This window comes from Lissotriton helveticus, chromosome 4_1 (assembly GCF_964261635.1).
Source record: "Lissotriton helveticus chromosome 4_1, aLisHel1.1, whole genome shotgun sequence".
Lineage (NCBI taxonomy): Eukaryota > Metazoa > Chordata > Amphibia > Caudata > Salamandridae > Lissotriton > Lissotriton helveticus.
The window spans coordinates 1,305,096,191-1,305,111,535 of record NC_136063.1 but is presented as its reverse complement, the minus strand read 5'-3'; positions in this window follow the sequence as shown (position 1 = coordinate 1,305,111,535).

Genomic DNA, 15,345 nt, shown 5'->3' with positions numbered 1-15,345 from the left:
GACTAAGGTTTTACTAAACCTTAAAAGTGCTGGCGAAGCACTTTGCTGGGAGTTCGCTAACCCAATCGGGGTTCTGATCGATAGCTGCAAAGAGGGTGGAGCGCAGGCGTTGCTGTCCAAACTGCGGGTGCTGGTTGTTGTCCTGGTGGTCCTGTCCTGATCCAAATCTGAGGGTTTCCTGTCCTGTCCTGGGTGTCCATTCTGCACCTGCAGTCCATTGAGGGGTATCCTTCCTTGAGGGTTTCCTGTCCTTAACTGACCCGTGGCCAGGGTTGGTTTTCACACCAGTCTAGGTAAATATCGCTCTAAATCTCTTGGAACTGCACCTTTCTATTTTTCTGTCTTTGCTTCAATAAAGACATACCTTTGCATATGATAAGTTTTCCATGCTTTTCCGCAACTCATTGCATCTCATGAAACGTATGCATTTATTTTTCATAGCGTGTTCCTATGTTACCCTTCCTTTTACAAATCATTTTTCCTCCATTTGCAGTTTATAATTTGTTTGAGGTGTTCTATACATTTTCTCACTAAACTGAATGAAGAGATTTTTCTGAAGTTATAGCGTGTCCTATTTTTCACGTTAATCGAACTGTTTTAGATTTCTAAGTTTTCCCATTCCATAGCATAAATGATACTTGCCCTAGTTATTTTTCATCACCCATGTTTGACTCTTTCATGAGTAGTCTACTAGCTTAGCAGGTTCCCAGTCGCATTTCTCTTGAATCTAAAGGTTTTTTTAATTACTGACTATCTGCTCAATGTAAGTTGGATTTTCACATTGATTTGAACTTTATATAAACTTTATAAAACTTCTAGTTGTTCGTGGTCATTTTTTGAAAAGCAAAGGTCATTTATTGAAGAGTATATTATTTTTGCTGCCTTTCCTTTACAGCTAGCTCCCTGATCCATTGTGGTCATAGGTACCCGTAACAGTGGATGGTAAGTCGGGTACACTAGAAAATAGAAAAGGAACTCCCAATTATTGGTAGTAGATTGTGACGTCATCCGATCAATGTATCTGGTGATTTGAAATATATGGGCCAGAAGCCGGAAGTGGCGAAATTATTGGTCGGATGACCCGCGATCTCTAGCAGTAATTTTCTGGTAGCAGAGGGGATGGTTAGGGAATAGTTAAAAGGTTAGGTAGGACTAGTTAGTCTAGCTAAGTCGGGAGCTGCTAGTATATTGATGCTGCTACAAGAGCAGGCACTTCAGGAGATCTGATCAGTCACTTGAAAGGTTTGCTTTGAAAAAATTATGAAATGTTTTAAACTGTTTTTCTTATTGTTATATTGATATATGTATTAACCCATTCGTTCGTAATTGTTATATGTTGTTAGGAATCCCCGGGGAATTGAATAGCGAATGGTGAATAGAATCCATTCGTGTTGAGGTCACCTGTTTTAAGGAAGGTTGGTGCAGGTTAGGTAGAACTGGAAGCACTAACTAGGGTTTTTTCCCGAATGCATGTTTGAATAAATGTTAGTAACGAGGTTCATTGGCAAAATTCCCATTGTGGCATAAACCTATTTAGGGTCACATCAGAAGAGTAGCAGGTTCATCGGAGCTTGGGTGAAAGCTAAGGGGTTCGTTGGGGAAACCTTAGTCTCGGATATATCCCGGTAAAATGGATGAGTCTAGGGGAGTAACAGGTTCTCCGATGCTAGAGTGAAGGGTAGACAGAGAAGATCTATCCGTAGTGAGTGAAAAGTAAATGGAAGTAGTTTACTTGCAGTGAAAAATTTCTTTCTATTTTAGACACTTGAGCACGGTGGAGAATGTGTAATTGTTGTAAAATAACCAAGCACTAAGCACTTTAGAAAGTAAGAAAGTTTCCGTTACCTTGTGAAGGAGGGAGTCAGTCGCGAAGCCGCTCTGACGTCACTCCGTGCCGCGCTGGGATTGGTAGACGCAGCGGGCTGGTAGGGGAGCTGGAATTGTAAGGGAGGGGTGAGCGCCGGAGCGTGGGAACTGTTTCACGAAGGGGCCGCGCACCCATTGGTCGAAAATATTTGAACTCGTGCATTTTATTGGCCGCACGAAAATAAAAGACGCATTCGGATTGGGAGTGACTTATAAACAAAGCCGCTTGCAGAAGTCGTATGTGGCACACGTATACTCCGGAGACTAGACCCGATCCCAGATACCTAGGGTTTGGAAGAGATCAGTGGAAGACTAATAGATACGACATTATGTATGGAAATAAGAGAAAATTGTCCCTTGTAAATAAAGTAAAGAATTCTTTCAAGAAAGATAAGCAGATTAAAACTAGAGAAGGTGTTGTAATTCCACCACCAAATACTCCCGCATCTTTCATGATGTTCGATAAAGGGTACAATACCTGTGTATGGTTGGAAAATTGGGCGGAATACACGAAAGATGACGGAGTATTGGCTTTTCCGTTAGACGGAACATTTAACAGCAGGATTCTATTTAATCTAAGAACCCGAATGAATGATTTACATCCCAGACCTAGATTAACGCAGTACGAAGCACTAGAGGAATGGGAAATCGAGGCTTTCGAGAGGGACAAGCCCAGAATGGATAAAGGGTTAACTAAGTTTTACCCAAAATTAAAACAGGAAGCCCGAGCCAAAAAGATGAAACAGTGGAGACAGAATATGATTGTTGAGGGACTGTTTCCCATGATGCCAGCAGAAGATCCTCCTGGGGGGGGGGGAAAGGACAGAGAAATCCAAACACTGGGGGCCCCTCGGAGAATCAGATGACGAATTATTAGATGACATATGCATGAGAAGTCCGCCTCCTTATAATGAAGGACACCGACCTTCAAGTGCAGGGGATATTCCCCGGAGACCTCTACAAAGGGAAGAGGTCAGGTCCGCAAGTGTAGGAGGGGATTATCCAATTCCTCCTTATACTGAGAATCTAGGACCCATAGAAACAAGAAGTATTTACCCAAGGAGACCAATTGGTGGGGAGATGGGATATTCACGTGAAGGAGATTTTTGCTCTCGTCCCCCCTATGGAGGTGAGGTGAGGTCCTTAGGTTCAGGAATGCCGTTATTAAAGCCACAGGATGAGGAAGAGCCGAGGATTCTAGGCACAGGAAGTTTGTTCCCAAGACCTAATTATGGTGGAGGACCGAGTGAGACACATCCCACTGCCCCGAGTTATGCTCCCACTCTAACACCACAGGTGTTACATGACAAATCCTTGGACAGGTTATTAGAAGAGAAAGAGCAAGAAGCGCTAGCAAAGCAGAGAGCTGAGATAATACAGAAAATGTCACACCTAAATACAAGTCCTGAGGCCTTAACGATCCCAGTAACTATCGGACCAGTGGTTCCGTTGTACGGGGACCGTCAAGGGACTCCGAAAACTCCAGTAATTACTCCTGTCATTGCACCGACCAGACCAGAACCCTTAATTGTAGATGACCAGACAAGTGAGTGCGAGTCGGAGGTCTCGCTACTAGATCTACCCGTTAGAAATGTCGAAAAAAGGATGCAGAAAAGACATAATCCTTTTAATGCGAGGGAAATTCAAATGGAATCGACCTCAGGTACTAAGAGTGTCACATTGGTGACTCCTGAAGAAATCGAAAGATGGAGTCAAGAATTTGAAAAACAAGCGTCCCCAACGAAACCTTTAGATCTCTACAAGCTGAGAATAGAAATAGAGGAATTGATGGCAGGAAACATAGGATTAGACAGATTAAATACCTACTCCGAAGACGAAATGCTGTTTATCTGCAAGAGTCTCACCCGAAATACTCGAGTACTTCATGAAAAACTGGAAGACACTGCTGCTAGCATGGGAATAGATATTTCAAAATCGAAACCTCTGCAGAAACCATACAGAGCAGATTTCTCAGACAAGGATTTGGAAAACTTGAATGTTTCAGGGAAGAAAGCACAGGTCAAAGAACTATTGACAGTATTACAAAAATGGGGAGATGTGGAAAGATGGAAAGCCAGATGGGCCAAGAAAAAGGATGAGGCCAGGTCTAGGCAGGCAACTCCCGAATTTGTTCTAAAGGAAGCTGACAAACCAGAACAGTTATGCCCTATGCGTGAAGTACCAGGTGGAAAATATGTACATGTTCCATGGTTCAAACAGGATATTGTATCCTTTACTAACGATTTCCCGAAATTACGAGAAAAGCCCGTGGATTGGTATAGGCAGGTAGAAAGATTCGTAAAAGTGCAAAAATGCCTGTGGAAGGACCTGGATGGGTTTTTCGACATAGTGGTCCCTGTAGATCTGTGGACCGAATGTAAAATAGCCATAGCTTGGCCTAGTGAGGAATACCCGAGAGACGACAAAACAGGAGAACCATCGAAGGAAGTAATGAGAAAATATGAACAGGTAATTCAGTATCTCAAAGAAAAGGTGCCCGCAAAGGAAACTGATTGGACCAAGATAGATAGAACCACGCAAGCGAGAGACGAGACAGTGCATTCCTTTTATGAAAGGCTGTTGCAGGTGTTCAAAACATACAGTGGTATAGATAACATCGAGATGAAGGATATGACACATTTTATTTACAGGTTTGTAAACGGTTTAAGACCCGAAATTTGTCAGTGGATAAAGGATAATAAAATCTGTTGGCATACCAAAAAGATAGATGAGGTCCTACGTTACGCAAAGTACTGTGAGGACGAGATGGCAGAAAAGAAAAAGGCTCTCAAGGAGAAGGTTATGTGGGCTCAAGTAAAGCTCGCAGAACAGCAGGAAAAACAGTTAAACAAAATGAACAAAACTACCCCGAACCAAGGCCCTGGGGGTGGGGGTGGAGGAAAACCCCGTCCTAAAATGAGTAGAGAAGAAGCGAATAAGAAATTTCCCTGCCACCAGTGCGGAGAAATTGGACATTGGCGAGACGAGTGTCCCTATTTACAAGATGATAATGCCCAAACACCTGATTTAATTCCACAGACGCAGAATGAAAAACAAAGAAAGACCCAGCAGCAGGTAAAAACGATCCAAGTGCCCAGAGCGCCAAAACCTAAATTTAAGGGGAAATCACCACAGGGTGATGACGTAGAAATCTGGGGAGGAAATGAAAATAGAAATGCAGCAACTTCGCAGTATTTGTTGAACGACACTTTCTTCTGTGACGACCAGTACTGACGGGGCCTGAGAGGGGAGGACGAGGAGTGCGTACTTGGCGCTTCCTTGCCGGTAGACCAGTCGGGACCATACATTGAAGGAAAGGTTGATGGAAATGATGTCACCTTTCTGTTGGACACTGGTGCTACCCGTTCTACTGTGAGAACAGTGGACGTTCCAAACCTACCCCTCTCGGGAGAAGCCATCCAAGTAGTGGGTGTATCTAATCAACTGATTAGTACACCTGTTACCGAGCCCATGGAGATCTCAATTGGAAATTTCAAACAAATGCACAGATTTGTTGTCTGTGATACCAGTCCGGTAAACTTACTGGGACGTGATTTGCTGTGCAAAATGAATTGTACCATCTTTTGCACACCAAAGGGCGTCGAAATTCAAACTCCAGACGAAGACGGTATCTACAAGCTTATGTTAATTAGACCTGACTCAGAAATAAAACGACTGACTATACAGGACTTACCTGAAGAACTCCAGCAGACAGTGAAGCCAGAAGTATGGGACTTTACAGGAAAGGATATGGGATTAATGAAAAACGTAGACCCCATACAAATAGCCATGAGAGAAAATGCAGTGTACCCCAATACCAAGCCTTACAGAATGAGTGCAGAAGTGAGAGCAGGTGTTGCCATTGAAATACGGAAATTGCTTGAAGCAAACATAATACAGGAAGTGATGAGTAGCCCGTGTAACTCACCCATTATGGGCATCAAAAAGCCTAATGGCAAGTACAGAGTAGTTCAGGACCTAAGAAAGGTAAACAAGATAGTGGTCCCTTGCTGCCCTATTGTCCCGAACCCAGCAGTGATCCTGTATCAGATTCCCTGGGATGCTCAATGGTTCACTGTGATAGACCTATGTCATGCATTCTTTTCGATTCCATTGCATCCAGACAGCAAATTTCTTTTCTCATTTGCTTTCAACAGTCACGTGTATGTCTGGAATAGGGTCCCCCAGGGGTACACAGAGAGCCCCTCTATCTTTAATCAGATCTTGAAAAAATGTCTTGAAACTTTAGTCTTACCTGGAAAGTCCGTTTTGGTCCAGTACATTGACGACCTATTGGTGGCGTCCAAAAGCCATAGGGATTGCGTGGTTGACACCATTGCCCTACTAAATCACCTGAGTGAAAAGGGACATAAAGTGGCCCCTGAGAAATTACAGTTCTGTTCGAAATCAGTGAAGTATCTGGGACACCAGATAGAAAAAGGCATCAGAAAAGTTACCTCAGAGAGAGTTAGAATAATTCAAAATATGCAGTTACCCCGTACTCAGAAAGAAATCAGAATGTTCCTCTGAGTTGTAGGTTACTGCAGGCAATGGATTGTGGGATTCACAGTCCTTGCAAAGCCCTTGATTCAGATGACAAAGAGAGGAGTGAAAGACCCAGTGGAATGGAATTACGAGAGCTTAACAGCTTTCACAAGGTTGCGTAATTGTCTGTGTACAGCCCCTGCTCTAGGGATGCCTGACTACTCCAAGGAGTTTGGCCTATTCTGTGACACTCGTGACAATTGTGCATTGTCAGTCCTGACTCAGGAACATGGCACGACCAGAAGGCCTGTGGCATATTTCTCTGCCACATTGGATCCAGTGGCTGCTGGATTACCTGGATGTCTGAAAGCAGTGGCTGCAACATGCACCAGTTTAGAACAAAGTGAGTCCATTATCATGGGACATCCTGTAACTGTGTATGTTCCACATGCAGTTGTGATTCTATTGACCCAAACCAAAACTCAGTATCTCATCCCTAGTCGGCTGACTAAATATGAGAGGATTCTCATGGGTGCTGCAAACATTGTCATCACCAGGTGCAATATTTTAAACCCCGCCACTTTACTCCCTGAATCAATGGTAATGGAAGGTAAGGGAGATGATGAGCATGACTGTATTGATCTGACAGAGTTCAGTACTAAACATCGCCCAGACATTAAAGAAACTCCTTTGCCTGTGCATGATGAGGAATGGTTTGTGGATGGTTCGTGCCTGAGGCATGAACTAGGGGGCCAAAGTGCTGCCTATGCTGTGGTATCGTTAACAAAAATTGAAGAAGCGTCCTATTTATTTGGAGTACAGTCTGCACAAGTAGCCGAATTGATCGCTCTGATTAGAGCTTGCAAATTGGGAAAAGACAAAAGAATAACAGTGTATACTGACAGCCAGTACTGTTATGGGGTGGTGCATGACTTTGGCCAGTTATGGCTACAAAGAGAATTCCTGACTTCATCAGGTACCCCCATTCGAAATGGAAAAGTGGTTCAAGACCTTTTAGAGGCAATTCAATTACCAAAAGAATTGGCAGTGGTCAAGTGTATTGCTCATAAGAAGGGCCTTGACCCTGTATCAATGGGAAACGATTTTGCTGACCGAGTGGCAAAACAATGCGCCATGGAGCAGATGCGAATAAATCCGAAGCGGGGTGGGACTGGAAACAGCTGCCAACTTAGGATGTTTGAAGAAGTGCCTACATGGGATGAAGTGAGAGAATGGCAGCATATGACGCCCTGGGAGGAGAAAGAGTAGTGGAAGGAAGAAGGTTGTAAACCAAGACGTGAGGATGGTGTCATTGTGGGCCCGAATGGTATGGCTGTGTTACCCAGACAACTACTTGCCCCTATGGCCAGACTGATACATGAAGGATCACACATTGGTAGGGATGCCATGGTTCTGGTATTTCAACAGACTTGGTACAACAAGAAGTTCAGGAAGGTAGCAGAGTCCCTTTGCCAGAGGTGCTTGCCATGTCAACAGTTCAACGCTGGCAAGAGAACAGAAGTTGAGCTGATGAAAATTGGGAGATCAGGGGGTCCCTTTGTGAGAATACAAATAGATTTCATTACCATGCCCCGTTGTGAGGGAAAACGATATGTCCTTGTCATTGTCTGCCTATTTTCAAAGTGGGTGGAAGCTTACCCTGCCACACAATGCGACGCCATAACAGTAGAAAAGTTATTGCTGAGAGAGCTAGTACCGAGGTTCGGGGTTCCAGTCTTTATTGACTCAGATAGAGGCGGACATTTCCAGAATGAAATCTTGGCTCAGCTCTGCAAAGCATTTGGGATCACACACAAACTGCACTGTGCATATCATCCAGAGGCTTCTGGAGTGGTAGAACAAATAAATGGCGCCATCAAGAATAGATTGGCAAAAATATGTGATTCTACTGGCCTAAACTGGATAAATGCCTTGCCTCTTGTTCTGATGGGACTCAGAAGCATTCCAGATCAGAGAACAGGCCTGAGCCCCCATGAGATCTTGATGGGAAGAGTGATGAGACAAGCATGGGTACCAGGATACAAACTGTTAAGCATTTCTGATGATTTGGTACTTGAATACTGCAAGCAAATGGGTGACCAAGTGCGTTCTATCTCTCGCCAGATTGGGGCAGACGCCGTCGCCAACCCGACAACACCAGTTCACAAATTGGTTCCTGGTGACTGGGTTAAAATAAAGAAGCACACTCGTTCAAGTTGCCTAGCACCAAGGTGGGGGAAAAAGCGGCAAGTAATCCTGGTAACAACGACTGCTGTTAAGTGCGCCGGCGTTCCCAAGTGGATCCATGCCAGCCATACCCAGAAGGTGATACCTGACGAGGAGCCTGGAGCAGAAGGTTGTCCAGCTGAGAGGTCTGCAGATGTTGGTCCTGAAGTAGCTGACGACAGACGACCGAGCACCAGCCCAGCTGAGGGTCCCACAGACGTTGGGCCGGAGGTAGCTGATGACGCGCGGCCAAGCACCAGTACTGCTGAACATCCAACGGAGGCTGGTCCAGAAGTAGCTGAAGACGAGCTGCCGGAAATCTGGCCAGAGGATTGGATACCAATAGTCGATCTCTCTGGAGATCCACTCAGAACAAGAGAGCGAATAAGAGAAGAGAGAGAGTGGAATAGTGAGGTCGAGCAAGGCACAGGCGAAGACCCTCAGATCATTGAGATTCACATCAAGTCTGAGGACGAAGAAGAAGGTCAGACAGGGACAGATCAGGTGATTGACACACCTCCACTAACTCCTGAAATTGAAAAGGGACAGACTAGAAAAAGTGTAATAGTTCGAGCAGAAGAAAATCAAGGGATCGAAGTGCTTGAACAGGATCAGTTAGAATTAGAAGAACGTGTTCAGGACAAAGAAACAGAGACCTTTGAAAGCCAAACGCAAATTCAACCTGAACAAGGTCAGCTTAGTGACCAGGCAGAAGAAATAGATACAAGACCTGGGACTAGTCAGACAGGAAGGGAAGAAACGGAAACCGAAGTGCCACCGACAAGTGAAAACAAAAGAGCATTAGAAGAAAGCACAATCACAGTGCCAACAAAAAGACTAAAGAAAAAGAAGCACATTGAGCCAAGGTATGTTAAGAGACTGAAATTAAGAATAAAAACAGTCCAAGAGAAACTTGCAGATCTAAGAAGAAGTCCCCGAATTGCAGAAATACCCGAAGATAGCTCCAAGAGAAGAAGTGAGCGAATAAAAAGACAAAACGAAAAATATCAGGATCCGGAAGGGGACCTACTTAATCTTGGAAAATTTTGAGGAACTTGATATCACTGACGAAAGTGACGGAGAACCGGTTGCTGAGTACTCTGGAGAAGAGGAAGACAAGCTCACCTGAGGTTGCACAGAGTAAGCTGGCTGTGTAAAACTTACAAAGAGGGGTTGAGAAACTTCTTCTGAGCCGAAAATGTCTGAGTCAAGAACGAATGGAAGGCCTAGTTGCAGTTGTTGCAAAACATGCTGCAAAGTATGTATATGTAGTATAGTTATAGTCATATTAGTTTGGATAGGACTAACAGTTTTTATTCCCTTTATGGTTAGTAAAAATACTAATATTAACACTACACAGATCACTGACACTGAAGAACTGACAACGCGAAGTGTAGAAAGACGTGAGAAAGCACTCAAACAGACAAAACGAGACTTAGATGCATCAGATGAGGAAGGACTACACTACCACGGAGTTCGGAATCAGACACACTCAAATGTTTTCGCAAACTTGTTAGTACATTATGTAGAGACTATGGAAATAGAGGATTGCTATGTCTGCATGAAGCTACCTACCTCTGTAGCTGAAGGCGTGACATACCATCACTTGCCGTCCCGCTGCGGGGCGGGGCAGTGCTGCGACAAGCGGATACGCTGGAGCACCTTTAGATGGAGGTGCTATGTGTTGGGAGTGAGTGTCAGTGGGGTCAGGAGTGATATAAGTGTGGGTTGTTAAAAAATACCTGGCCTAGTGGAAAAAAAGAATTTTATTAAACACTGGCTGGTATTATTAAAAGAAAAGTGAAGCGGAGAGATGGAGCAGGTTAATGGGCTCTCTCTCCTAAGTGGGTCAACATGTTTCGAGGCACGGGGCCTCTTCGTCAGGACCTAGGGGAGATCCCCCTGTCACTCACTAGTGTTTCTCCACAGAGGTAGAAAAAGTGTATATACAAAAAGTGAAAAAAAGACTATGTGAGTAACTACAATTAATAATTACAACACATATGCTACCACACTAATAATGTAGTATGCCTGCAAGGTAAGAACAATAGATTAAAAATGCGCCGATCCCAAAGTGCGCCTAACTCTAATTCACCTGTAATGGAAAACGAGAAACACACAGATATATACCAGATTGGGGTATGGGATCATGCGTAAACAGTGAAGGATATTGAAGCATTTCTTCAGAAAACACACAGTCACACACAGAAAAAGTAACACATAGGGGATGAGAATAGCCAGGGGTGGAGGTATTCAAATGCATACTTATCAGTGGGGGGGTCAATGCCTCGTGAGCCAGCTTATGACAGAAGGGTATGGTGGGGTCTCAACTGCAGAGAGGGAGAAGAGGTATATTGTAATTCCGTCCCATAAGTTGTATATTTAAGCACTACCAGGTAAGGCTAGGATACAGGATCCATCCTAGTGGAGACGGCTGTGTCGTACTTACTGTGCCCCTAGCACGCTCGTGCTTCCTCCTTCGTCCGCGGCTTCCGTGGATGTGAGGGAGGCTGAGGGCGGCGAGTTTATATATAGAATAGTAATTGGATAATTGATCAATTAAGCGCGGAAAATCCCGCTGAATATACAAGTGCCAGAAAGGAAAATAAAGCGGGCGGCCATGTTTGAGTGTTGGGTAGCACCTATAGATGCAGTCATGGTCTTCGGTTTTTGGATCGGGTGCCCGCTTCCTACCAGGTTTAGACACATCACTTATGTCTGTGGCAGCTCCTTGCTTTATAGACTAACGGACTGGTGAGATCAGCACGTAACCGCGCAGAGTGCAATCTACTGTAGAATGGCGCATGCGCCGGATTATTCGTTCTGCGCGCATGCGTGTAGAACCGACACTGTGGCCGGCGCGCATGCGCACAACTTCCCTGGTATAGTGTATCTTGCAGATACACGCGACTCAGGATTTGGGAACTGGCAATACTCCCGAGTTAGGTCATGTATGGCTGGAGAGAAGCTGAGGAAGTCGATAGCTGAACCAACTCCATACTGATGTTACCATATATAAAAATTAGTAAATAAAGCTGCATTGTCAGTTGTTGGAGGACTGGGAGGGTTAGAACCTTGGGGGGCTGTGATATTAAGATACAGTATGCCAATTGCTTGCTGATATGTTCATATATATATATATACACAATACAGTTCAGGGAGGACTGGAAGGGGTGGAACCTACGGAAAACTTATGCTGTAATGCATTATGCTTGAATAACCATTCTTTCCACAGGACATTTCTATTGGAAACCAAGGTGTCTGTAGTTGTATCACACATAGCGAGCCCTAGGTATTCAGTTGGGCCCACGGAATGTCATCATTCAGGCCAGTGCGGTGTGTCCCCAAGCGGAACACCCAGCGTTGTTCTTTCGATAGAAGGTCTCTATCATTGGAAAAGGCCTCGATGACTGTCCACTGCAGGTCGTGGACACTGTGTCCTACGGTGGCGAAGTGTCCTGACATTTTTGTAGTTGTCCTATTGCAGCGTACATTGCTGCGGTGTTCACCCATTCGAATTTTCACGGGTCTGCTGGTCATGCCCACATACTCCTTGTTGCAGGGACATGTGATTAGGTACACCACATTGCGACTATTGCAATTGGTGAAGGCTCGCTGTTCCCATGTAGACTGGTTAGAAAATGTGATACTTCTGCTCTTCTTTGTGTATTGGCAAGATACACAGGTCCCACATGGGTGGTGTCCACTGACCCCTATGACTCTAGAAGGTTCAATTACACCTGTTGCTTTTGGTCTGGTATGGACCAGAAGATCCTTTAGGTTCATTCCTCTTCTATGTGCAAACATAGGTTTGGGAAAATCCAGTTTGCCACATGATAACACCCTCCAATGTTTGTTAACGATCTTAGTGATCTGGTTGGAGTTGGTGTTGTAAGTGGTTACGCAGATGGGGCGTAGATCAGGTTCTTTCGCCTCGGTGTCGTCCAAAAGGGCTTCTCTGTTGTTATTACGTGCACGCTTAAGGCCTTTACGAACAATGTTCGCAGGGTACTGTCTGTTCAGGAGTTTGCACTCCAAGTCTGCTGCTTGTGTCTTAAAGTCATCAATGTTGCTACAGTTACGCCGTAGGCGGAGAAATTGTCCGTACGGAAGGTTCTCACGCAAGTGGCGCGGGTGGAAGCTACTGTCAGGAGCAGACTGTTCTTGGCTGTGGGTTTGAAGTGAGTGCTAGTTGCAAGTTTACCTTCTTTGGGGAAGATGTTTAGATCTAGAAACACCAGATTTTCGTTGGAAGCAGTGTGAGTAAATTTTAGGAACTGATCTTGTTGGTTCAGCCAGTTCATGAAACGGGTAACGGAGTCTAGGTCGCCCCTCCAGATGACAAATATGTCATCTATGTACCTGTTCCATGTAAGTATATGATGCCTGTGGGGATTGCTCTGATCCAGAATTTTAGTGGATTCCAGGTGGTGCACGTACAGACCTGCCAGACTGGGGGCACAGGTGCTCCCCATGCTGGTTCCGTGTCTTTGGAGGTAGTAAGTGTCCTCATATTGAAAGAAGTTCTTTGTAAGGGACAAAGAGATGCATTCGAGGACCACTTGTCTGGGGGTGTGGTAATCCCATGGTGTGGAGAATAGTACTTCCTCTATTATCTCCAAGGTTTCTCTATGTGGAAGACTTGTATAAAGGCTCTCCACGTCAAGTCCCACAAGAAGATCATGTTCCGGGTCAAAGGAAACATCTTTGATCACTTGGAGGACTGCCTTGGTATCCCTCAGATAGGTATCGGTGGTTTGAACAATTGGCCGGAGGAATGCGTCCGCAAACTTAGATAGTGGTTCCAAGATTGAGTTTATGCCAGACACTATAGGACGCCCAGGTGGATAAGGGGCGTCCTTGTGAATCTTGGGTATAGTGTAAAAGTACGGTACTTTTGGTTTGTCTTGGATTAGAAATTCACTCTCTTTTCTAGTCAGCCAATCGTGAGCTCTGGCTTCCTCGATCATTATCAGGATCGAGATCCTCACTTCCTCAGTTGGATCTTCTCTTAGCACCTGGTAGTTACGCCCATCGCTCAACAGTTTCCTGCATTCCAGGGAATGCAGGAAACTGTTGAGCGATGGGCGTAACTACCAGGTGCTAAGAGAAGATCCAACTGAGGAAGTGAGGATCTCGATCCTGATAATGATCGAGGAAGCCAGAGCTCACGATTGGCTGACTAGAAAAGAGAGTGAATTTCTAATCCAAGACAAACCAAAAGTACCGTACTTTTACACTATACCCAAGATTCACAAGGACGCCCCTTATCCACCTGGGCGTCCTATAGTGTCTGGCATAAACTCAATCTTGGAACCACTATCTAAGTTTGCGGACGCATTCCTCCGGCCAATTGTTCAAACCACCGATACCTATCTGAGGGATACCAAGGCAGTCCTCCAAGTGATCAAAGATGTTTCCTTTGACCCGGAACATGATCTTCTTGTGGGACTTGACGTGGAGAGCCTTTATACAAGTCTTCCACATAGAGAAACCTTGGAGATAATAGAGGAAGTACTATTCTCCACACCATGGGATTACCACACCCCCAGACAAGTGGTCCTCGAATGCATCTCTTTGTCCCTTACAAAGAACTTCTTTCAATATGAGGACACTTACTACCTCCAAAGACACGGAACCAGCATGGGGAGCACCTGTGCCCCCAGTCTGGCAGGTCTGTACGTGCACCACCTGGAATCCACTAAAATTCTGGATCAGAGCAATCCCCACAGGCATCATATACTTACATGGAAAAGGTACATAGATGACATATTTGTCATCTGGAGGGGCGACCTAGACTCCGTTACCCGTTTCATGAACTGGCTGAACCAACAAGATCAGTTCCTAAAATTTACTCACACTGCTTCCAACGAAAATCTGGTGTTTCTAGATCTAAACATCTTCCCCAAAGAAGGTAAACTTGCAACTAGCACTCACTTCAAACCCACAGCCAAGAACAGTCTGCTCCTGACAGTAGCTTCCACCCGCGCCACTTGCGTGAGAACCTTCCGTACGGACAATTTCTCCGCCTACGGCGTAACTGTAGCAACATTGATGACTTTAAGACACAAGCAGCAGACTTGGAGTGCAAACTCCTGAACAGACAGTACCCTGCGAACATTGTTCGTAAAGGCCTTAAGCGTGCACGTAATAACAACAGAGAAGCCCTTTTGGACGACACCGAGGCGAAAGAACCTGATCTACGCCCCATCTGCGTAACCACTTACAACACCAACTCCAACCAGATCACTAAGATCGTTAACAAACATTGGAGGGTGTTATCATGTGGCAAACTGGATTTTCCCAAACCTATGTTTGCACATAGAAGAGGAATGAACCTAAAGGATCTTCTGGTCCATACCAGACCAAAAGCAACAGGTGTAATTGAACCTTCTAGAGTCATAGGGGTCAGTGGACACCACCCATGTGGGACCTGTGTATCTTGCCAATACACAAAGAAGAGCAGAAGTATCACATTTTCTAACCAGTCTACATGGGAACAGCGAGCCTTCACCAATTGCAATAGTCGCAATGTGGTGTACCTAATCACATGTCCCTGCAACAAGGAGTATGTGGGCATGACCAGCAGACCCGTGAAAATTCGAATGGGTGAACACCGCAGCAATGTACGCTGCAATAGGACAACTACAAAAATGTCAGGACACTTCGCCACCGTAGGACACAGTGTCCACGACCTGCAGTGGACAGTCATCGAGGCCTTTTCCAATGATAGAGACCTTCTATCGAAAGAACAACGCTGGGTGTTCC